Below are 26040 nucleotides of genomic sequence, written 5' to 3' on the forward strand. Positions count from 1 at the left end.
GAATGTGGGTGCACAAAGCCAAGGCTGCTGCCTGCTAGGACTCTGGCCAACTCCCTTGGGCAGGACTTAAAGTTGTTTAGGTTGCTCATTAAAAGACTAACCTTGGGGCTGGCCCGGTGTAGTGGTTAAGTTTGCATACTCCACCTCGGCAGCCCGGGGTTCTCAGATTCAGATCCCAGGTGCAGAGCTACACACCGCTCATTAAGCCATGCTGTTGCGGTGTCCCACGTACAAAATAGAGGAGGATTGGCACAGATGTTAGCTCAGCAACTCTTCCTCAAGCAAAAAGAAGAAGATTGGCAACAGATGTTAACTCAGAGCCAAACTTCCTCACCAAAAAAAAAGAAAAGAAAGAAAAAAATACCCTGTGTGTGTGGGGGTGGAGACTAACCAAAGTTTTTATTGTTTTTAACTTGAGGAAGGGGCATCTATTTGGAAGTCATACAAAGACATTGCATCAGAGAGTGGTAGCCCTGCCCCTAACAACTCCATATAATTGTTAGCAAGAACTTTAACAAACATTGGAGTATATTGATCCTTTGCTTAAGACCTTTTGTTATTGCCCAGTATTCTTAGGATGAAGACAAAACTCCTTACGTGGTCCACAAATCTTGAATGATCTGGCCCCTGCCTTCCTCTGCAGCCACATGTCATAACACCCTCTCTCGTGCCCCGCACCCAACCCCAGCCACTCTGACTTTCTGTCCCTGGAGCGCATTAGCTCATTCCCATCTCATTCATTATATTTCTTGTCTATTTGTAACCCCTCAGCCCCTTCTAGAGTGTTAACTCTATTAAGCAGGGACTTTGTCTTGTTCACTATTGTGTCTTCATCACCTAGTGCAGTGCCTGCCACATAATAGGTGGTCAGTAAATATTTGTTGAGTGAATAAATACATGAACAGGAAAATGGCCAATTTCGACCCACCCGAATGGCTCTAAGATCAACCTCGGTTCAGCCCCATCTCTAGTGCACATTCAGATCCTCTGGTGAATTGAGATGGACAGAAAATGTGGACTGTTAAATATCAGAAAGGTGAAAACCAATTTGGCCAGGAGGAATAATAATCAGCATAACCAGCAGTTACTGAGATATTAGCATTGTTCTAGGCACTTTGTTCATTTCATCTGCCCAGTAGCCTTATGAGGTATAGTCTAGCATTATTCCCATTTGATGATGAGCAAACAGAGACCTGGAGATTCAGTAACTTGGATTCAAACGCAAGCAGTTTGACTTGAATCTCTGCTGTACTGCGGAGGAGTGAGAATACTCTCATGTCCTCTGGTTTCTTTTTTGAAATGCCCTGGGAATGTTTCCCCTGTGCGCAATCTCATTGTCTTGAACCCAGCCCTAGGAAGCAGGTGGGAGAGGGGCACGTGCTATGTTGGCAAGCAGCAGCGAGTGCAGATCTAGTTAGTGTCCCCATGGGGAAGGAGCCACTTCAGTGATTGACAATGTAAATGAAAAAGCTGAGATATTTTGTACTTTCTAGATATTGAAATCTATAAAACCATCAAATTCTAAGTCAAGCTCACCAAACTAAAAGGGAGTTGCAGTCACAAAGCAAATTTAACACCTCTTCCAATTTTTCTGACGTCAAGTGGAGTGCTTCCACTGAGGTGAGAATGGCATTAGCTTGAAGCTCTATAGGGCTGAAACCTCAGCTATTACAGGGCTAGACTGCACCCGCAACCTTCACATGGGAAGAGAAATTGACTAGGGGAAGAGAATCGAGGGGAAGAGGCAACTGACCAGGCAGGGTTTGCAGCCCTGACTATGCATAAAGAGAATGAAAATACAGCAAGAGAGGGAAAATGCAGAGTAATCCTCATCTTTAGGATGTTAGCATGCTCATGGGTATAATAGAAATGTTGTTTTCTTTATCCCACTTTTTTGACCTTCTTTAACAAAAGATGACTGTTTAAAACACAATTTGAAATCAGTTTGACCCTTCATGCTAACAGCCAGAATCACAAATTTGTGGGCTATACTTGGAGCTTTCCCCATGTATATATATATATATATATTTTTATTTTTTTTTGAGGAAGATTAGCCCTGAGCTAACATCTGCTGCCAATTCTCCTCTTATTGCTGAGGAAGACTGGCCCTGAGCTAACATCCGTGCCCATCTTCATCTACTTTATATGTGGGACGCCTGCCACAGCATGGCTTGCCAAGCAGTGCCACGTCCGCACCCGGGATCCAAACCGGTGAACCCTGGGCCACCAAAGCAGAACATGCACACTTAACCACCGGGCCGGCCCCTCCCCATATATTTTATCAGAATCCTAGAACCAGGGAAAAGATCTAACAGACCATTTGGTTCAACCCATTTACTTTATAGATGATGAGACTGAGGCCAAGAGAAGGGTGTCTTGCTTTTATTTTCACCAAGCGTGTGTGCGTGTGCGTGTGTGTGTGCGTGTGTGTGTGTGTGGTAGATTTTCCTCAGGCACTATTAAGGGGAGAGACAGAAAGACCTGCATTGTGAAGGGGTAGGGGTGAAGAAAAATGTTAGAATCGATACAGTATTTGATAAATAGCTAGTCATTTGTCACATAAATATGTACACATTGCAAACAACACCCCTCTCTGTGGCCGAAACAGAAGGGATGTTCTCAACAGGGGGAGGGCTTCAGCCCAGGAGGATAAATGGGGGTCATTCATCCCTCCAGCCCCTTCCTGCCATTGCACAGATCGGCCCAATCCACCTCCTCGGTTTTCTGTGGGCTCTCAACATTTTGCTTGGCAGAAACTTCCAAACGCTGCTTCGCTAGTGGCTGGTGGCATTTAACCTCAGTGGGAGGGATGGGGCCTCTTCCTTTCATCATGGAATCCATTATTTTTCTTTGAAGCACAGTGCAGAGCTTTTTTACAAATTGCATGGCAAAAATAGAAATGCAGCCAGTCCTCAGCCCAGCCCTGTGGAGGAGGTTCGGGGCAAACTGTCCCTCAGGCAGTGTGTATATAAAGTGTGCTCATTTCAGAACTTGATGGTAAATCATGTAGGGAGGGAGGCAGAAAGCAAGCTATCTCTTCCTCTTCTGCCTTAAAGGGAGATAGACTTGAAATGGGGTGGAGCTGGGAACTCTGGAGAAAGCCAGTACAAGTGCGGTAGTAGACCCTGCTGGAGGGAGTCAGAGTCGTGCAGCTTGGCTGTGAACTGGCCGGGAGACTTTGGGTAAGTCACTTGCCCTCTTTGCATCTCTGGTTTGTTATCTGCCTCTCCTGCCTCACAGGATAGCTGAAAGGTATAAATGTGGAGAAAACAGATAAACATATACTTTGGAAACAGTAAAACTCTACATTATAAAATGCAAATATTATTGTTGTTGTTTTATGTCTGCTCCTGGCCTCTGGTGGTAGGACCATCTTGGTGTATGACCCAGAAATTGAATCAGTATAGAATATTCCAGGACTGGTCCAAAGTCTCTGGAACTACAGAGGGGAGGGGATGGGAGGGGTCAGCAAGGGCAGGAACAGACCCCTCATGAGTCACAGCCCCACCACTTCCTTAACCCCTCTGTGTATGTTTTTCAGCAGCTTATTCAACATTTCTGAGCCTCAGTTTCCTCATCTATAAAGTGAGGTTGCTGTGAGGATTTAAGTGAGATAATGAAAGGAAAGCTCTTACACCAGCAGCACTGGCATGAAGTAGCCATTGGATAATAATAATTATTGACACTATTTGCTTTTGTGTGCTGAGGAGAACTGTGATTCTTTAGTGCCAGTGCATGGCTAGTTCTTGGTAAAAAATATAGATTGCTGCCTTCACCCCAGAGAAATTCTGATTCCATAGGTTTGGAATGGAGCCCAAGAATATGTGTTTTACAAGGACTCCAAGGGACTTTATGTGGGGCCAGATTTGGGAACCATTGGTCTAGAGCATTGTTTTTCAAGCTGCCAGTTATTACCTACTGCTCAGGAAATCAATTTAGTGGGTAGTGACGAGCATTAAAAAATAAAACAAAACAAAAGGAATGGAATAGGAAGAAACAATGTATATTGCACACAGGGTAGGTATTGCTTCGTAAAATATTTGTTGTATACATATATATGTAATTCAGTAATATGTGCTCTGTATGCTATATGAATGTCAAATGTATTTTTTGGTGTAGATCATGGTCAAAAATGTTTGAAATACACTAGGGAAGACTACCTTCCATTTGGAGACACTAGTATCCAGAGAAATAATCTGCCAAGTCCCAGCCCAGACAAGAGATGACCAGCAAGAGAATGGAGTAGGATGCATTTCTCCTCTCTCCCCCTCTCTCCCGTGCTACGCTTGTGTCGACAGAGTTGGTTGTTCTCTAATTAGAATGAGTTCTAATACCATGTAATGGCCCTGGCCTGAGATGTAAGGGCAAGTGCAGGGTATTGCTACAGGTATCAGGCTAATTGCATTGACTGCGTCAGACAGAAAATGCATCTGGGTTTATTGGGGTGTCGAGTTGCTCTTGGTTAGTGAGCGCTTTGTACTGTATACTTCATCTTTATCCTTCTCCCGGACTTTGATATTTATTTTACCATTCGAAACTCTTTTGTTGCCCTTGTGAAATCAAATAATAAACTTAAAACTCTATTTCAATTCACATCAACTGACATCAGTGTCTTTTTACTCCCTACTTGGTAGGTTGACGATATTAGCACCCCGAAACCTTTCACCCACAGGCTCTGTCTGAAAGGAGCAGCCACACCTGGGCTCCAGTCCATTGTGGTCCTGTGAGAATGTGGTCACCTTGTCAGCAAGGCCTTCTCAGACCATTCCCTGTAAACTGTAGGCCTTGCAGGATCCCCCCATCCCTAGCATTTCAGAACTCCTCATCTCCTACCTTTATATTTTCTCTATGGTGCTTATCACAACCTAATACACTGTCTGGTAAATAATAGACAAATGAGAAAAATAACCCCATGTGTCCAGATCTTTTTTCTAGGAAGATTTGAAATAGAATTTTATGTGAAGTCTTCCAATTTTTGAATGTTGCTAGATCATCCGATTTATCTAGAGAGCTTGGAAATTGGAATATTAATGTAAAATCTCCTGATTTTTAAATGTTGGTTACCAGTTCAAAGAAATGTTAAACACTATGTGGGCCAAAGAAAAGATGTTGGTGGCCCAGATTTGGCCCGTGGATTACCAATTTGAGACCTCTGTCATATGTTTGTGGAATGTTGGGGCTGTGAAAGGCCTTGTGAATTGATGTCTTCTAGTGAGGAAGAGCAGTCTCAGAGAGGTTAGGTGCCTTCCCCGGTCACACAGCTAGCTTGTAGCAGAACTGGATCTTCAACCCGAGTTTCTTGCCTCCTACTGCTCTCTCACTTCATCCTGCTGCCTGCTAGGCTGCCTCTCTTCTGCTGAGGGTTGAGCTAATCTGCCCTGTGTAGAGGACAGCATTCAGGTCAGTCCCCTGTGCCTTCCTCACAAAGAATATAACAGAGTCATCACCACGCATCTGATAAGCGCCAGTCACTTCTCACCACAGAGTGTGTGAATTTACCTGCCTTCCCAATCTCAACCGTGGATCTTGCCTCTTGGTGCTCTTTATTGCTTTTGCTCCAGTGATAGAATCAGGACAAGGTCTTTATAGGAATGTTATTAGCATTGCTGCCAGCTAGCAGTGCCTTCTGGTAGAATCAGTGTGGTGTAGTGCAAAGAATCTGGGCTCGAAGTCCAGGGGGCTGGGCTCAATTCTCAGATGTGTGACCTGAGACAATTTAACCTCCCTGGCCCTCAATTTCCTTAACTGTAAAAATGAGAAAAATAAGACCTGCCTTTCTTCTCTCTCAGAGCTGCTGTGAGGCAAAAGTGAAATAATATGTATGAAAGCGCTTTGAAAAGAGAAAATTGTACAACTATGAGAGTATAGTATCATTATGAAATTAGAAAAATAATTATTGAGCACCTACTCTGTGTAATCTAGTGTACCATTTATTCAGGGCATGCCAAGGCCAGGCTGCCTTCATGAGCTATAGTCTAACTGAGAAGAAGGGACATATATGAGTGGAAAGAGAGCCAGCGCTGCAAAGCCAGAGATGACATCGTTGCATGAAATGTTTAGACTGTACGATGAGAGAGATCGTGGCCGAAAGGGCTAACCATGGAGGGGTTCTCGGATGGAGTTGCAGTTGAGTTGCACTTTGGGAAAAAATTGGTAAGAGTGGGTTGGCAGAAGGAAGAAGAAGGACATTCTAGACAGGGACAACAGAACAAGTGGGGACTGAAATCATGTTTGTTGGAGGCCTAATCTACATGGAGTGGCAGGTTTAAGTAGTGGTTGGCAGATGATCGCTTCTCCACTTGGCTGGAACACAAAAGAAAGAATCAAAGCATGCTTCCGATGAAGCCAGAGCAGAGTCCAAGTGGGACAGTGGGCACGGCTGATTATGGTACAGGAGGGCCTAGGACAGTAAAACGCTCATAGTAGTGGCTCCCACCTCATAGGGCTGTTCTGAGCATTAAAGGAGGTGATGTGTTTTAAACATTTAGCACAGTGCCTGATACATGATAGTACTAAAGTAATGTTAGCTGTCATTATCATCGTCATCAATTTTCAGCTTACATTGAGTCAGGGGGTAATAGCATGGACTTTAGAATCTGCCTGATACTAGTTACATTACCTTGGGCAAGTCATGTAACCTCTCTGTTTCTCATTTTCCTGGTCCTTAAAATGGTAATAATGCTAGTGCCAACTGAAGCTATCGTGAGGCTTACATGACGTAATCCAAGTAAAGTACTTATCACAATGTCTGGCACATGGTAAGCACTCAATACATGTTACGACTACAATTAGTATGGCCAGGTAATCATTAATGTAATATGACTGAATAACAAAAAATTGGGGAAATTGAGAAGCATAAACAAAATCACCCCAAATTTTACTACTACTAAGACTCCTTATCATCTTGAGATCTCATTCTTAAGTCTGAAATGTCTTTTGTTGAGAAAATCAAGACTGCAGAAGATAGCGTGGATTTAGGTTGCAGTAACCATTTCATTAAACACTTGCTGAGGATCAACTATGTGCCAGCCAATGTTCCAGGCACTGAGATTCAACAAACAAGAGGACAGGCATGGTTTCTGCTTTTATAGCCCAGTAGAGGGAGATAGGAAAACAAAATAAAAGTATAAAATATTATGTTACACAGTATTAAGTACTATGGGGAAAAACCTTAAGATGAGCTGACAAGGAGTTCGGAAATGGTGAGGAGTGGGGTGGTGGTGGAGAGAAGCCTGTGAGGCCCAGAAAGAGGGTGCTCAGTGAAAACCTCACTGGGAAGGTGATCTTTGAGTCCAGCCCTGAAGGAAGTGAGGGAGCGGGCCATGCAAGTATGTCAGGGAAGAGCATTCCAGGCAGAGAGAACAGTAAGAGCAAAGTCCCTGAGTTAGGAGCATGCCTGGAATTTAAGAAATAGCCAAGAAGCCCTTGTAGCAGGAGTGGAGTGAACAAGGGGAAGGGTAATAGGAGAGGAGGTCAGATAGGTCACAGGGGCAGCTGATTTGGGCTTTGTAGGCCATTGTCATGACTGCCATTTACAGGGAGATGGAAAGCCGAAGGAGGATTTTGTCCAGGGAGGGACAACATCTGACTTATATCAGCCATTTGGCCCTTCTATAAGCAGTAGGTTTTGCCCCCATAGGCCTTGGACAATTATAAACAAGAGAGGGCAGCCCCAGCAGTTCCTGCAGAGCTGTCCTTAGCACTCTGTACGCTGCAGAGAGAGGGCTCATTGGACCAGAGGAAGACACGGAGAATAGGGGAAATAGATGTAATCTCTTAGAGCTGAAAGGAACCCAGTTAATGTAATTCTGCCACTGGGCATCTGTGCAGCCAGGCTTGACTTCAAAACACTCACTGCCTCACCAGCCTGCTCAGCTTCTTGCAGGACTGTCTCAAGGTCAGAAAGCCTTTTGACAGGTTTATTGAAAATCTGCCTCCTTGCCACCACTGGGTGGCAGTATTCCTAGTCCTGTCACCTGAGCACCCCAGACATAAGTGCATACCTTCCATAGGAAAACACTTTTGAGATCTGAAAGCAGGTAGGTATCCTATATATGACCCGATGGTTCTCTTTTTCAGGTCCCATGTCTGGTCCCTTCGAGAGCCACTCCTTTTATGGGATAGTTTCCGACCCCTCTGTCAATCTCTGACCCTGCTCTGGAGGTGCTCCACTTTCTCAGTGACTCTTAAAATGTGGTGCCCGGAATTGAACAGGACACTCCAGGAAGGCACAACAGAGACTGAAGTGTGACGATTATATTCTGAGATTTAGAAACTGTACTTTGATTAATACAACCTACAATTGTGCTCCATTTTTAGCGGCTAAATACTTTAGCTACGTTAAACTGTTGACTCAAATTATCCTGTAGGTCAACTCAAACTCCTAGATCTTTTTTGGTGTTCATTTGTGTTTATGTGAGCTGCTGCTGAGCCATGCTCCCCTTATTCCAGCCTCACAAAATGGACTTTTAAATTTTTTTTTTTTTTTTTTGATGCAGCACAGGCTGAGATGAGCTCTTTATTGTCAACAAACATTTTAGTTAGCTCTGGTTAAAGGTGGGATGGAAACACTGGAACTGAAAATACTGAAGTGTAGGTTACAGTCTCTGCTTTCAATGGTGTTCTCGTAAATTTGAGGAGACACACATACGGTGTACTTTTATGAGTGCCACATGAGTTGTGATGTCAATGAATGTGTCAGGAATTCAGAGAAGAGGGAAGTTAGTTGGCGGATGAGAAAAGATTGTCAAAACAGAGGGAGACAGAGACAGAGAAAGAGACACATGGAGACACAAAGAAAAAAGAAAAGAGAAAAGCAAAAAAAGGCACTGGGATGATAGAGACAAGGATGGAAGGATGGACGGGTGGAAGGATGGATGGATGGAGATACATGCCTTGCCTAGCACTATTCTTTACAGAATTCACTGGCTTCACAGTCTTAGTTGGGTTCTGTCTTTGGCAAGGAGTCTCTGTACAAAGGCAAGACTTGGAATCCTGTATGTTGGAACAAGCACCTTGAATGTGTCCCAAGCAACATTATCTTTACAATGCTTCGAACACAATTTGAGAGTCCATTGTTGTTTTCTTCTGCCCTTTCTTCTTTACCAGGTATTCTATAACTATTCATCCTGAAATGTTCTACTTTCTTCATTATTTGCAACAGCTCACCCTCGTGGACTTTTAAAATTTTAATTGAAGATTTGTTTTCTTTATCTTATAAAGTTCACCTTTTTTTTTTTTTTTTTTTAATTATAGCCCAGTATTCCAGCCCATCTGAGCACATTTTGAATCTCAGTTTTGGTCTTCAATAAATTTGATATCCCTGCCAGCTGTGGGTCATCTTCAGACGTGGTAAGTACATAAGTACATTTTATGTGTCATCTAAGCTATTAATAAAAGTGGAAAAGCCCCGTGGCCTTTCTCTGGAGACCTTTTTGTTAGTTGTCACTTATGCTTTGGGTAAAATCTTTTAACCAATTGCCAATCTATTTGACTGTGTTAATCTGGTTAATATGTTGCTGTTTTATCCTGGTTCATTCATGAGAAAGTTATAGGAGACAATTTCAGGTGCACTGCTGAATCCAAGATATGTTGTGGTTACAAAAGACAGGATGGATGAAGGATGATCTAAGATGGAGCGTTTTGTTTGCAAAATGGAAACTATTATAGTTTTTTCCAATTATAAAAGTAACATTGGCTTGTTGTAAAGGTCAATAGCATACACAAATATACAAATTAGAAAGTGAAAGTCCCTCTGTAATTCTGTGTGCTGTGGTTAACGGTTTTGTGTATACATAATACAGATCTGTGATGGAAATGGAATCATACTACAGAGACTGGGGTGTGGCCTGCTTTTTTTCACTTACAATCTTTTAGAAACATCTTTCCTTATCAGAACATAGAGTTTTACCTCATCCTTTTTAACAACAGTGTTCTTTTCTGTGGAAGTTTCCTAATTTATCTCATCAAGCCCATGTTGATGAACATTTAGATCATTGGCAATTTTTTGCTGTTACAAGCAGTGTTGCATGATGAACTTTCTTTGCTGGCTTGATGAGATGTTGTGCTGAGTGCTGTTGGCTGACTCCTCTGGATTCCCTCTCCTTTTAGGATCTGTTATCAATGTTCTAAGTGCCCAAGGGCTGTTTCCATGGCAGAAAGAAGAACCAAAGAGGAGTCTGCCAACTCCCTACTCATCATGGTTTGAGTATGAAAATCTATACCTGTCCTACCTTGGAGTGGAGTTAAATCTTTTTGAGTGCCCGGGGGCCTTAGGAGTACCAGGGCACCCCAGGATCAAGCCCTGAGTGATAGGCTCCATGGGAAGCTCAGCTCTGGCTGGCATAGGTGAAGTGATTAGGAGCAAGAAGGAGAAGAACTGCCTTGTCATTGAGCCACTATTCTCCATCACATACCTTCAGCTCTGCCAAGTGGGGCTACTTGCTGAGCCCTGAATAGGCTCTTCCTTCCTCATCTTCACACCTTTCCTCCTCCATGGGGTCTTCCTCCCTACACACATGCACCTCCCAGAACAAAATAGCAGCTGCCTAATCTGAACTTCCTGAACACTTTAAGAGCATGGGCTTGAGAGTCAAACCTGTGTTTGGATATCAGCGCCGCACCTACCCAGCTCTGTGATCTTGGATGTCACTTATCCTTTCTGGGCCTAGTTATCTTCATATATAGAAGAAGGATATATCTATATAAGATATTTCAAAATACTTAACCCAATGCCTGGCTGATATGATGCACTTAGTAGATGTTAGTTACTATTCTACTATACTATCATCATCATCATCATGGGTGATCATATTACCTACTCCATAGAGTTGTGAGGATTAAATGAGAATATATGTAAAATACCCAAAGCTCAGCAAAATTGAGTGCTAAATAAATGATAGCAATTGTTGTATTTATATCTTCTTTTGTATACTTACCTCTTCCTCTCTTGTGTTACTTCTATCTGTGTCCATTTCTTGATCTCTTCCTTTAATGTATAAGCTCCCTCGAGAGTACAGATCTCTCTGTCTCTCTCTCTCTCCCCTTCCCTAGAAAGCATCAAAAACACAGTGCTGGGGATTAGTGGGGCTGTTGAAAATTTGGATGAGTGAATGCTGCCATCACTTTTTCTAAGCCCATTTATCATTGTATTGTTTTCTAGTTAGAAAGCATCTCTCCCATTAACTGATCAACTGGGCCTTGTCCCTAGGGCGGGTCATGGCATACATATTCTAACCACTGAGCCGCTGATCACAGAATTAGCAGTTTACAGAACCTTAGCTTTGGAAAGTTTTCCAGAAAACAATGGCCTTGAGTGTGTGTTTATCTGAGGAGAATGGATTTGCGTACCACTCTCAGACTTCTGTTGTCTAAATGGAAAGGGACATTAGGCCCCAGCCTAGTTCAGGCCACCATCAAGTCCCTCGTAGACTACCCCAACAGCTAAGTTGTTTCCCTGCTTTTACGCATGCCATCCACACTGCAGTAAGAGCAATCTTTAGGAAATAGTAAATCAGATCACATCATTGCCTTCCTCAAAACCCTCCAATGGCTCCTGTCTCATGTAGTATAAAGCCCAATTTCCTTCCCATGGTCTATGAGGCCCTGCATAATCTGGCCCCTGCGTATCTCTCCAAACTCATCGTGCTCTACTCTTTCCCTTGCCCACTCTACACCACCGGCATGTGCCTTCTGTTGTGAGAACACACCAAGCTCATTCCTGCTTCAGTGCCTTTGTTCTGATTCTGCCCTCCACAAGGAATTGACTCCCAGCCATACCCCAACTTCCCCATGCTTCCTTTTGTCCTTCAGGTTTCCACTTAAATAATACCATCTCAGAATGGTATCATTCATTTAGGCCTTTCCTGTATACCCTATCTCAAGCAGGTTCCTATCCCCCCTGTTACTCTCAAACTCATTAGTTCTCAGTCTTCACTTTACATTAAGAATCACCTAGAGAATTAAAAAAACCACACACACATAACAACAACAACGGCCAGGTCCTTTCTAGATCAAGTAAATCAGAATCTCTGCAGATGAGGCCCAAGTTATCTGTATCTTTAAAACCTTTGAATGTGTATCCAAGGTTGACAGTCTCTGTTCTAATCTATCACCTTGTTTATTTCCTTCTTAGTACTTATCACAAGCTGCAATTATTTTGCTTATTTTATTCAATAAATATTTGTTGAGCCCCTACCATGTGCCAGGTACTGCTCAAAACACAGAAATTCAAAGTGTGAACACAATAATCACACATCCTAAACTTTATGAAACTTCCATTCTAGTGAGGAATACAGACAATAAATAAGATCAGTAAAATATATAGTAATATATATATATATATATATATATATATATGTGTGTGTGTGTGTGTGTGTATATAGTACATATATATAGTAGTGTTATGGACTGAATGTTTGTGTTCCCCTGAAATTCATATGTTGAGGCCCTAACCCCAGTGTGATGGTATTTGGAGATGGGGCCTTTGGAAGCTGATTAGGGTTAGATGAGGTCATCAGGGTAGGGCCCTGATCTGATAGGATTAGTGTCCTTATAAGAAGAGACACCAAAAGGCTTTCTCTCTCCTCCTATCTCATCCCCTCCCCACTCCCTCACTCAAGAAGAGGTCATGTAAGCATACGGCAGGATGGTAGCCACCTACAAGGCAAAAGAAGAGGCCTTAGAATGAAACCTACCTTGTTGGCACCTGATCTTGGACTTTCTAGCCTCTAGAACTGTGAGAAATAAATTTCTGTTGTTTAAGCTACCCATTGTATGGTATTTTTTTTATGGTAGACTGAGCAGACTAAGACATACAGTATGTTAGATAATGGCAAGTGCTAAGGAAAAAAATAAAGCATAAAATGGTGATATGAATTTTTTATTTGTGGAAGAGGGAGAAAAGTTTTAGATAAAGTGGCCCAGGAAGGTGAATCTTGAATAAAGAGATGAAGGACGTGAAAGATCTAGATCTGCAGCTATCTGGATGTACAGCATTCAAGGCAGAGAAGAGTCAGTGCAAAGGCCCTGAGGCTGGATCATACCTAATGCGTTTGAGGAACAACAAGGGGCCAATGTGGCTGGAGAGTTGAGAACAAAGGGAAGAGTGGAAGGAGATAAATTCAGAGAAGCAATGGGGGTACCAGGTAATGTGGAACCTTAAAGTTTATTGTAAGAGCGATGGCTTTTATTCTGAGTAAGAGAGGTATCATTGAAGAATTTCTAGCAGAGAATAACATAATCTAACTCGGATTTTAATAGGCTCACTCTATCTGCTATGTTGAGAATAAACTGAAGGGGAAAAAGGGTGGAAGCAACAGAACCAGCTAGGAGGCTACTGCAATAATCCAGGTGAGAAATGATGGTAGCTTGGAGAAGGCAGTGAGATGAGAACCAATGGTAGAAATGGCAGTGATATGAGAACCAATGAGAAATGGTCAAAGTCTGTATGTACTTTGAGAGATAGAATATACAGGATTTGCAGACAGACTGTATGTTGAGTATGAGACAAAACACAGTCAAGGATGACATCATGATTTTTGGCCTGCCCAGCATCTAGAAGAATGGAGTTGCCATTTAACTGAGATAGAAAGGACTGTGGGAAGAGTAAATTTTAGGGAGAAATATCAAGGGCTTAGTTTTGAACTTGATAAGTTTGAAGTGCCTATTAGACATTCAACCGGAGATGTCAAGTAGAAAGGTGGATATATAAACCTGGAGTTCACAGGAGAGGTCTGTCCAGGAAGTAGATCTTTGGGAGCCATGAGACTGGATGAAATCACCTAGAGAGTAAGTTCAGGTAGAAAAGAGAAGATGTCCATGGACTGAGAGATAAAGCACTCCAAAGTCTAGAGGTTGAGGTGAAGAGCAATAAGCAAAGGGGATTGAGAAGACACAGCCAGAGTGGAAGAAGAAAATCTATAGAATGTGGTTTCCTGGAAGTCCAGAGAAGAAAGTGATTAAAGGAAGAGAGAGTGGTCATTTACGTCAAACACTGCAGAGATCTCAAGGAAGATGAGAACAGAGAAAAGACCACTGGATTTTGTAACGTGTAGATCACCAGTGATCTTGATCAGAACAGGGATTAGAGTTCAAGAGGGAATGGAAGGAGAGAATTTAGAGACAAGGAGTATAAACAATTGCCTCACGGTTTTAGTACAAAGAGTAGCTGAGCAATGGGGCAGTAGCAGTATCTGAGGGAAAATTGGAGTTCAGAGAGGGTTTTATTAATTTTTTGAAGGGAGAAATGATATTCTGATGAGAGTGATCCAGTCCCCCACGTTAGAATGTAAGCTCCTTGAGGGCAGGGACTTTGTCTTGTGTATCCCCAGTACCTTCCACAGTGCGTAGCACAGAGTAGGTCCTCGATAAATGTTGTTGAATAAATGAATGATCAAATAAATGAAGGAATAAATGAAAGCAGACATCAAAGAGTTGAGTAAGAAATAATAGCTGGATAAAGTGGCAGGTGAATTGGGTATCACTGTGGCTTTAGTTCCAGTCATTCCTGCCACACTCCTGGTACACCAAGCATACCCCAGGACCAGACAGCCTAAGTATGGGTTGGCATGGCACAACTCCCTTTGTCAAGTGGGCATGCTATGTCTCTGTAGTTGTCTGTTCCAGGAATCAGACAGGTTTGGGGACCGTAAGAACTGGGTGTAGCCAGACAAGCCTGCAGAGCTCAGGAGTGCACCAAAAGAGAAATCCCTTTGCATCATTGACACTCTCTGGGTATGGTGTGTCTGCAGTGCAGGGCACGGGTGAGACACGTGCCACACTGGCATCCCAGCCTGCCCCTGCTGGCTGGAGGGTAATTAATAACCTCCTGTAGCTCAGGCCAAGGAAAACTAAACCAGAGTCCAAGAAGAAGCAGCCCATGCCCATGCAGTGGCTGGAATCCTCGGCACCTGCCTCATCTCATTTGCTGCATTGCACAAGCCCCACATTGTAAGGTGATAGGTTGGCCCAGTGGGGCTCTCCCATGGTGCCTGTGACTCAGCTATTGCTGGAAGGATGGCATGGCCCAGCACCAGACTAGCACATAGGAGGCACTCAGCAACTTTTGGATGAATGAACCCTTTGGGACTCTGAGAAGTGACACAAAGGCTGAGGAAAGACTGCTTCTCTTTTTCCATGCCTTCCCTGTCGTCTCACTCTGTGCCTGGACATAGCTCTGTGCAAGGACACAGCCAGCAGCTAGAGCACATCTTGGGCGTGGGAGAAGGGACAGGGAAACCCCCATGCTTAGTTGGCAGCAACCCCAGACAGACCTTTTCCATCCCCTCACCTTGCACCCAGAGACTCCACCATTCTGTCAGCCCTTAGGAGTCCAAAAAGTTTGTTTCAACCAGCATTCACCTAATACCTGGTCTGGACCACATCCTGTGTGTTTTCTCAAAGTTGTGACTATAACACTAAATACTATAACTACTGACACTGTTACTACTACCACTAACAACAACAACAACGACAACAACAATAATAATAATAATTGCAGCTAACATATACTGAGCACCTACTATGGGACAGGTACTGGGCTAAACTCCTTACTGCAGCCCTGTGAGGTGGATAATATAATTGTCTCCATTAAACAGAAGAGATTCAAGCTATGAAAGGAAAGAGTTGAGATTCAAGCCCAGTTCTGTCTCCCTATAGAATCACACTCTACTTGGTTCCCTATTATAGCATCAATGTGCTCTTTAAAAAGATTAAATCAGATAATATCAGTCCTTGGCTTAAAAGCCTTCAGTGGCTTTCCATCACACTTAGAACAAAATCCAACTTTATCCCTGGACCATCAAGGCCTGGCAGAATCCAGCCTTTGCCTGCCTTTCCAGCCTTGTCTTGTTCTCGTTTTCTCCCCACCCCTGTAAAATCTGTGCACTAGCTTCTATAGCAGTAGCAGCACTCTGCTTTCGCTACATTTGGTAGGATGACTTGGGTGATTACCCCTGCTTGCAGTGATACTTCCCCTGGAAAATGCCTTCCATGGGGCCAGCCCGGTGGCGTAGCGGTTGAGTTCACATGCTCTGCTTCGGTGAGGAAACTTGGGGTTTGCGGGCTCGGATCTTGGGCACGGACCTACATACTACTCATCAACCCACACTGTGGTTGTGAGCCACATAAAAAAGAAAAGAAAAGAAAAGAGGAAGATTGGCACAGATGTTAGCTCAGGGCTAATCTTCCTCACAAAAAAAAAAAAAAAAGAAAAGAAAATGCCTTCCATTATCCAAATCACAATCCCTGAAGATCTATTTATATAAGGCGGAAGCCGCCTGTGATTGTCAGTACACCCACTGTTCCAGGGATTACTCTTTCGGCTATTTTAGTACTCACTCTATCTCTTGTATTGTAAGACCCTAGAAGATTGACAGTGTCCCAGATGCTGTCCAGCACCAAGAAGAATGTGATGCTCAGAGGTAAATCTAATCCCAAGTTCTCATTCTGTGACTGCCAGCATTTGGTGAGACTATACAGATACGGGTAGGGCAATATAGAAACTGCACTAGACTAGGAAACATATGACTCCTCTCTCACTCATTAGCTAGGAGACCTTAGCTAAATCCTTTTACTTCTCTAAGCCTCAATTTCCTTATCGGTCAATGAAAATAATAGTCTCTGCTCCTAAGGGGTTGCTTTGAATACCTAATGAAATGATCCATTGGATAGTGTTCTGGAAAGGACAGAAATTTGTATAATAATGCCTATTGAGTGCTTACTATATTTCAGGTACTGCTCTACACTCCTCACATCTATTATCTCCATCAATCCTCAGAAAACTCTATGAGATTAATGTGAACAGTATTTCCATTTTACAGATAAGGAAAATGAGGCACAGAGAGGCTGAAATTTGTTCATTGTTACCTAGCTGGTAAACGGCAGAGCTAGATTGTGAATTGAGGCAGTCTGGCTTCAGAGCCTGTAGACTGAGCCACTTACTTACACATGTAAGGTATTGCATTTTATTTGGGAAATGTCGTAGTCCATTCAGGCTGCCATAACAGAACACTACAGACTGGGTGGCTTATAAACAACAGAAGTTTATTTTTCACAGTTCTGGAAGCTGTGAAGTCTAAGATCAAGGCGCTGGAAGATTCAGTGTCTGGGGAGGCCTGCTCCCTGGTTTCTAGATGGCCATCCTCTCGCTTATTATAACCTCACTTGGTGGGAGGCGCTGTGGATCTCTCTGGGGTCTCTTTTATAAAGATACTAATCCCATCCATGAGGGCCCCACCCTCATGACCTAATCACCTCCACCTGCAAATACCATCACATTGGGGATTACGTTTCAACATATCAGTTGGAGGTGGGCATAAATATTCAGTCTACAGCAGGGGTGGGGATGGTATTATCATTTTTAAAAGTGAAAAAAATCTTGCCATCGTTTTGTCCAAGGGTTGTACCGTTTTTCGTCTTACTGGGCCACATGCTACTCGGGTTCCTTCACCTGTTACTGTTTAGCTTTGTGGTAGGGACCCTAACCCTGCCCCAATCGTCTTGCCTTCCCCTTCCTCAAAGCCACAAGAGGTTCCCAACAAACGTGATATTCCACAGAACATAATTTTCTCATGTCCAGAAAGGACTATAGGTGCCTGGTGGGCTGGTCCCTTTGTGTCTTCATGAGTCCTGAGCACCTCCTATGTGTCAGGCCCTGTCCCAGTCAACGGGGGATTCAACAGAAAAAAAACAATAAAAAATCCCCACCCTCCACAACTTGACTTCTGCAGTATTCTTGCCCCAAATGTGTAACCTTAACCTAACCATGAGATAACAGCAGAAAACCTCTATTGAAGGAAACTACAAAATAATTGGCTTGGACTTGTCTAATTGTCAAGGTCATGAAAGACAAACACTGAAGAACTGTCATAGATTAGAGGAAGCTAAGGAGGACATGAGAACAAATACAATATGAGATCCTGGGCTGGATCCTGGAATAGACAAAGGGCATTAGTAGAAAAGGTGGGAAAGTTTGAATAAGGTCTATAGGTTAGTTAACAGTATTGTGTCAACGTTAATTTCATGCTTTCGATACTTTTACCATTATGTAAGGTATTAATATCAGGGGAAGCTGGATGAATGGTATATGTCAAATCTTTGTGCTATGTTTGCAATTTCCCCTTAAAGTCTAAAATTATTTCAGGCAGCTTAAAAGTAAGCTGACAGGCACAGAAATGATAAATGCCAAAAGAATATGGTCAGGGCATTGACAGTATCTCAGTTTCCTCATCTGTAAGTTAGACCCAATAATAATATACCTCAAAGAATTTATATGGAAACCTGCTTTTTATGTAGTATAGAGATGTAAGCTATAAATATTCAGTTTTGTGATAGAAGCTACAAAAGAAATATATATTATTGCTCTATCCTCAAGAAAAAGAATTTAATAAAATTATTTCAAAATAAAAAGTTAAAAATATCCCTGCCTTCCTGGGGAGATACCTTCTGGTAAACGGAGAGAGGGAGAGAGGAAGAGAGAGGAAAAGAGAGAGAGAGAGAGAAGGAGAGAAAATGAATAAATAAAACAGTTAGGAACCTGTATAGTATATTAGAAGGCAATGGATGCTATGCAGAGAAATAAAGCACGAGAGGGAGATAGGGAGGAGGAGAGGGGCGGTTTTAAAATAGGATGGTCATGGAAGGCCTCACTGAGCAGATGACATTTGAATAAAGATTTTAAAGAAGAGAGGGAGCAAGAGCCCCAAGAAGGAGCATATCAATCAGAGGGAATGGCAAATACTAAGGCCCTGAGGTGCGGTGTGGCTCCAGCAAAGTGAGAAGGGCAGTTTGGCTCATTCTGTGGTCTTAAAGATAACGGAAAGAAACTGGCCACAGGGGATAGGTCAGGGAAGTCAAACAATAGACAGCAAATAGAGGGCCTGCTATTGTCCTCTGTTTCCAACAGAGTCACAAATGACAGAAACATGAAGGGAAGGAAAGAGCAAGGAAGTGAAATTGTTGAAGTTTGGAATCCCTGTCCAGTTTCTGGTGAGGAAACAAATCATTATTAAGCACCGTAACGAGTTTCCGAGTCTCCTGTGCTTTATTCCTCTCTGATCATTGAGCTCTAATTAATGCTGAGCGTGCCAGTAGTAGCACAGCCATCTTCATGATTTTGCCTTAATGAGAAGTGTAATTGGGAGCGTGGAGAGGTAGCTGATTTTTCTTGGACTAATAAGTGGAATTGATGAAAAATCCAGAACATCTTTCTGGTTGGGTTTATGTTTACTATCAAAAGTCCTCAAGTCATTCAATTCGCATCATTTGGATGTTTGGGGGCTGGTAATGCATGCACTAAACAGAAGGCAGGCAATGATGCTGCACAAGAAGCAGCCTCCTGGCCTGATGTATACCTGCAAAAGATAGGCCGAGTACCAGAGAGGTTTCCTGGAGGCCCCTCAGCTGGCAACCATGGCCCAGGATTCTGCTTCTTCCAACTGTGCAGAAGCTGAATCCACGTGGGGAAAACCAGCCTTCTGCTAGGGAGGCTTGAAGACAGCAGTGGTGTTTTTGGAATACCTCAACCCATCCAGAGGTCCACACAAGTGTGCCGGCCTTGTCCTTATAGTGTTATAAAGATTGGATGAGAAGATTTAGTGGATAGTATTCTGAAAGTATAAAATATGACATATATGTGAGTTATTACTATTATCGTTATTATGCACTACGGGGAGGTTTAAAGAAAGTAGAAGACCTACAGCCATAGAATTCTTGGGTTCCCTACTTGTTTACTGTTATAGAGGGGGCCATTACCCTCTTTCTAGAAACAACAGCTACAATATTTTAGCACTTCCTGTGTGTCAGGCACTATGGTAAATGCCTTGCATGCATTATCTCATTTAGTCCTCAACAACCCCATGAAGCAGGTACTGTTTCTCTCTCTCTTTTAAAGGTAAGTGAGGCTCAGAGATGTTAACTAACTTACCCAGTGTTACATAGTAATTGGTTAGAAAGGGGATTTACACTCAGGAGACTGGCTCTAGGATTCTGTGTCCTCCTCTCTGTGCTGAAGTGCCTTTTAAATAGCACACGTAAGACAGACATGCCTTGAAATGGCAGATTTGTATCTCCAAGAGAGAGGGCACCAACTTTGCTCTTTGGACTCCACACACAGGGCTGGACGTAGAAAGAGACTCCCAAGCATCCGGACCAGCTCCACTTGGAGTGATGGTAGACAGGAGTGGGCATTGGGATTCATGAGGAGGTGCTTTGGGTATCTGGCTTCCCAGCTGGAAACACTAGCCTGGGGACAAGAGCACCAGACCAATTGTGAATTCTAGAAATACCCAGAGTAGCAATCACCAACTTCAACCCATCCTTGTGTCTGTGAGGCAACTAGAGACCAAGAGCAGTCCTGAGACTTGTCGAAGATTGCCCAGCTCACTAGAGCCAGCAGCTGCAGTAGAACTCTGGTCTTCAGGCTCCCGGTTCAGCACTCTTCCTCTCACCCCAGCCCCACTGGCCCCTCAGATTCAGTGGGCAGCAGTTAGAGAGAAGGTATCTCCTTTTGAGTGAAGCCATTGTCTGGATAGTAGTTCTCAAGGCGGCCCGTGGACCTGCAGCATCAACATCATCTGGGAACTTGTTAGAAGTACCACTTCTTGGGTCTTACCCTGGATTACTGGGGCTGGGACCCAGCAATGTGTGCCTTAACAAGCCCTCTAGGTGACTCTAATACTTGCTCAAGTTTGAAAACCACTGGTCTAGACTGAAAAGCAAAGCGCTGAGCGCTGCAGACATCAGTGTGTGTTTGGATCATCAACTCACACCGTATGAAGAAGGATAGTCTTCATAGGGAAGGAATCTGAAAAGGACTGCAGCTCTCGAGCCACACCTGCATAGCAGTGTCATCTTCAAACACACATGACAGTGATGGATAGACATACAGAGACTGGGAGGGAGAGTGTAGCCAGTACTTGTTCATCCATATGTGTATCAGAAATAATGTAGTTTCCGACTCAGCAGTTCCCCAGAAACATGCCGGCTACTTTGCTTGATGCTGAGGAGGGTGCGTTCTTGACCTCAGGGAAACCACTGCCCAGGATGGTACAAGCTTTGCGTTGGGAGGGAGTCTAGAGATTACCTATCCCACTGCCAACCTAGGTTCTAGGTATTTTTGCTGCAAGCAGTTTCACAGCAAACATTGTTGCCACACAACTAATTAGCCATGAGGCAATTTTGCCGTAAAAGATAAAAATCACGAAAAATAAAAAGAGGGACATTAGAAAGAATATAATGAAGCATGAAAAATTAATAGCAAAATTAAAAAGACTTGAGTGTGGAAAATGAAAATACAAAATATTCAAATACAAATATTTGAGTATTTAAATGTATGTACATTCATGGCAATACTGCACAAAGAAGTGATTTTATTTTGTGGATTGTTACTTAAGCACTTTGTCTTCTAAGTCTTTCCTTCATAGTGTTACACTTTATTTTATTTTAATTTTTGGTGAGGAAGATTTGCCCTGAGCTAATATCTGTTACCAATCTTCCTCTATTTTGCTTGAGGAAGATTGTTGCTGAGCTAAGGTCTATGCCGATCTTCCTCTATATTGTATGTGGGATGCTGCCCATGACTAGACGAGTGGTGTGTAGGTCCACACCAGGGATCCAAACCCGCGAACCCTGGGCTGTCGAAGCAGAGCACATGAACCAACCACAACACCACCTGGCTGGCCGCTACACTCTTTTTTTTTTTTTTTTGGCTTGTTGATTGGTCTCCCCATTTGGCATCATACTTCCTTTCTTTATTTCCCTAAAATATCTTCCTTCATTAAGAGAGGTGTCAGTTTCATTCAAATACTAGGATGCCTATTTGTAACCAGATGAAAACCATTTCTAATCAAATGAAACCAAACTGTCAATCAACCAGTCATTTTATCTTTTGTGGCAAAATTGCCTTTAAAGACAATTAGTTGTGGAGCGAAAATATTTGTGGCGAAACTGCTTTTGGAGAAACAGCTTGTGGCAAAGCTGCTTATGGCAAAAATACCAGGCATGCTCTACCACATACTGGTGATGCACCTGACTGGCACTCTCTTGGCTTCAGCGTTGCAGGGCCACAGGGATAGTGGGCTCGGCTTCCTGTAAGATGGGGTGGAGGCGGGTAGGAGGAGGCAACACATCTACAAGTAATTCCAATAAAAAAAGTAGCATAAGTGCTAGAACCAATGCTCTGAGAACGCTGAGCCAGGACTAATGAACTTCAGCTGTGGGAATTCAGGGGCAGCTTCAGGGAGGAGGTGCTATTTGAACTGGGCAAGATTTCAGCAGGTGGAGATGATAGAGTAGGAAGGAGGGTTGTTTCTGTATTTTCTATTAACAAAAACATGAAAATGCAGGACAAACTCTACAAAACATATTTAGGCAGGCTAGGTAAAGAGGGTAGGCTCTCAAATGAGACTGCTTGGCTTCAAACCCTGATTCCACACCTTACTAGCTGCCTGAGCTTGGGCAAGTTATTTAACATTGGCCCCGATTTCTCTACTTGAAAAATGAGAGTAATAGAACATACCGCAGTGGGTTGTGGGAATGAGTAAATGAGATAATGATATGAGTAGCTAACACAGGGCAAGTGCTCCAGAACGTTTTGGCTACTTTGCTTCATAATATAACCGCCAATGAGATGGTTTGCCTGGAGCACTGGGAACAGCACTGGGAACGTTGGAGGTAATCTTTGATACGAGGTTGTGGAGAGGGGTTTGAATGCCAAATTAAGGATTTGGGGCTTTTATTAAGAAGGCAAGGAATAAGTGTATTTGGAGGATGTATTGGAGCGGAGCAATAGGAGAAAAGGAGAGTTAAGGGGCCACTGGATCTTAATTCTGTCAGTGACAAAAGAACTGAAAGGGATGGGACAAGTTCAGGTTTGGAGCATGGGTAGTGGAGTTCGTGTGTGTCTGAACTCCACTGTTACATATAAACCTGAGTTCAGGTTTACAGAGCCTGAAATGTGCGTATGTGTGTGTGTACATGTGTATAATATTAAATATGTATAAATATTTTTAAAATGTGTATATATATTATACTTAGTATATATATTAAATAACTAGAGAATGAAAATTAACAGTTGGAGAGAATATTAGCCCTTTTTTATAGTTGCAATGTGAAAGAAATTCCCTTTGTTAGCTTGAGTTAGGCTATGTGAAATATCATAGTCTATGAAAATATTTCCCAAAGCTGGCCGTTTGGTAAGAAAATTTGAGATGTGTGCAATTCACACACACTTGATAAATTTAAGCACATTCTGTCTTACTGGCAGGGACCAAAATCTGTAATAAGACAAGGAGTCCTCTGATGAAAGAGATGATTAGAAATGGCAATGGCAGTGCACCCTGGGTCCTAATTAAGGAATTTTCTAAAGGTTGTCTAGGAATACAAGTGCTCTCCATTTGGACTTTGGCGATAACTAGAGTATTCTTTAGTTCCTAATCAGGATGAACACAATTCAAAATGTTCTCAAGTCCTGGGCCAGAGGGCATGATCTCATTTGGCGCATTATTGAGTTCCTGTGAGGAGGAAAGATACTAACCACTTGCAAATATTTTGTCATTGACTAGCTTCAAAGATGCCTATGTTAAAGCAATCCATCTGAGCAGGCTAGTTCTCTCGAATATTAAAGAATACCAATATATACTAAAAGCAAGTCTATTTGTCAGGCATTTACAAAGCAGCTTTGAAGCCAAATTATCCCTTTTTTACCTTTACTTTTCTTCCAGAATACATTCACAAACCAATACAAATCTGGACTCAGTCTCCCCTGTTAGAGCCTTTTCAAATAAAGCTCACTTTCTTTGGCTGCAGTGAAACACATGTTTGGGTGGGAGGGGGTGTGGAGGGTGATGGCTGCTTCAGTGCGGGGTAAACTGTTCTGCACCCAGCAGACTGAATATCATGGACTCTTAGACCTGCCAGGCTTCGCCTTCATCTGCTAACGGGTGGAAACAGAACAGACTCATTGAAGCAGTTAAACTGACCAGTTAGATTGACCCACATTCTTTCAGGAAATGCAAAAGCCCGCTGGCTCGTAGGATTAGCTTTAGTCTTTCAGTTGCTCCCCATCTGCATGTTACCTTCTTGTCCGCTACAGCCCCAGATTGCTACATCTGCTCACCTCAGCAGCGTGCTTTCCAAGCCAAGGTAATTTGAGAACAGTCTAGTAATGAGAAAGCACTTGTCAAACTCTAGAGAAAATTTGTGGCCAGCCCAAAGAGAAATTTGGCCCTCACCTTAATTGATTTGCTGTATCCCTGGTGTTCTTTTCCCACCATCTGCCCTTGTTCTTCTGCAATTCGAGGTGATGCAGCCAACTTGTTAGATGTAGCTTTGTGGAGAACACAGAACAGAGCATATACTATTCAAGGCTTCATTTTTCATAAAGAAAGAGGGACTGTGCTGAGCAGCTGTAGGGAAAATAGCAGGATGGAAAAATGAATGTTTTGTTTCCATCAGAGCAGTGGCATCAGAAGACACTGAGGAAAGGCCCAGGGAACCTCATCGGCAGTTAGTGATGTCAGAACTCAGGTTAAAGGAGACGTGGGGCCTAGACAAATTATGCTCGGCTTACTCCGCTGACAAGAGTTCCTACCTGGGTGATATACAGGGCTCACTGAAAAAGCCAATAGCACAGAGGTTCTTAGCCCTGGCTGCACGTTAGAATCTCCTGGAGAGCCTAAAAATGTATATGCACAGGCCCCTCCCTCAGAGTGTGGGGTCAGGGCCACAGCATTGGCACTTTTTAAAAGCTCTCCAGATGGAAGAGCAAATTACTATAAAAGATATCATCGAGACAACTGGCCACATTTGAATATGGGCTGTATATTAAATAATATTTTTATATCAATGTTAAAATTTCTGAACTTGAGACCTGTACTGTGATTGTGTAAGAGGATGGCCTTGTTCTTAGGAAATACATGATGTCTGCAACTTACTCAAATGGACTAGGAGGAAAAAGCCATGTAGAAATGTAGAGAGGGAGGAAGAAAGCAAATATGGCAACATGCTAACATTTGGTGTATCTGGGTGAGGGCTTACGCTGCTGACAAGAGTTCTTTGTACTATTTTTAGAACTTTTCTGTTAGTTTAAAATTATTTCCAAATAAAAATTTCTAAAAAAAATCCCAGCACCCCAGATGAAATAATGTACAACCAGATTTGGAAACCACTGGATTCAGAAAGACAGAGGGAATGGGGTCCTACTGTGGCAGTGAAATCCTTTCTGAGCCATAGTCCTACACCAGTGCTTCTCCCACTTTAATGCTCATGTAAACCTCATAGAGATCTGGTTAAAATTCAGCTTCTGATTCAGAGAGTCTGTAGTGGGGCCTGAGATTATACACTTTGAATAAACTCCCTGGTGATGCCAAAGCCACTGGTCCATGGGCCACACTTGGAGTAGCAAAATTTTGGGAGTGAATTACCCCACCATATATCTGTCAGTCAATCAACAAGTGTTTTTGAAGTACCTACTCTGGGCTCACCACTGTAGGAGAAATTCCCTAAGTAGAATGGGCTTGCAGAGCTCTCTGGTTTGGCAACCCATCATCTTGACCCTTTGACCATGGCAGCTCTCTGTGAGCCATGTGATCTGGCCTTGTGAGAGTCACTTCGATCCACAGAACGGAACAGAGGACCCAACAGAACAAGCATAAAAAAAATGCTTGCAGCGAACGGAAGAGGGTATGAAGCAGTCTCTTCAAAAGCAAGCTCATGATACAGGTCACAGAAAAGTTCAGCCCCTCTTGGTGGGTGGCAGTTGGAGCTGAGCTGACGCTCTTTCAGAGAGCAACATAATTCTGATGAGGTGTTAGGGCACAGGCTGCCTGAGCCTGGCTGCTCCTCTAATGTGGAGACTCGTTTATTAGAAACAAATTTCCAGTGAACATTCCCATTTCGTGCTGGTCGTGGCATGCTTCGGGTTTGTTGCTTCTGCTCTAAGAGGAGCCAAAATGTCTCTCCCCTGGTGGGAGCATATGGAGAACAGCCCCTGCCTTCATCAGAGTTTTCTAAGTCTTGCTTCCCTTCCTCCCCCCACCGTGG

The 26040-nt window shown here is 43.0% G+C and overlaps 1 protein-coding gene across 12 annotated transcripts in view; it reads left to right on the forward strand.

Moving 5' to 3' along the window:
• PAK3 (p21 (RAC1) activated kinase 3) overlaps positions 1–26040 on the forward strand; it is a 257980-nt gene that overhangs the window by 35986 nt on the left and 195954 nt on the right. For 9 of the 12 annotated variants that reach the window (XM_070606575.1, XM_070606561.1, XM_070606587.1 and 6 more), the window contains exon 2: positions 9256–9351. The gene's annotated coding sequence lies outside the window, so the exon portion shown is untranslated. Of the gene's footprint in view, positions 1–2927; positions 3183–9255; positions 9352–26040 lie in introns of those variants that run through there. The other 3 variants (XM_070606581.1, XM_070606570.1, XM_070606555.1) reach the window with 2 other exon arrangements.

This window comes from Equus przewalskii, chromosome X (assembly GCF_037783145.1).
Source record: "Equus przewalskii isolate Varuska chromosome X, EquPr2, whole genome shotgun sequence".
Classification (NCBI taxonomy): Eukaryota; Metazoa; Chordata; class Mammalia; order Perissodactyla; family Equidae; genus Equus; species Equus przewalskii.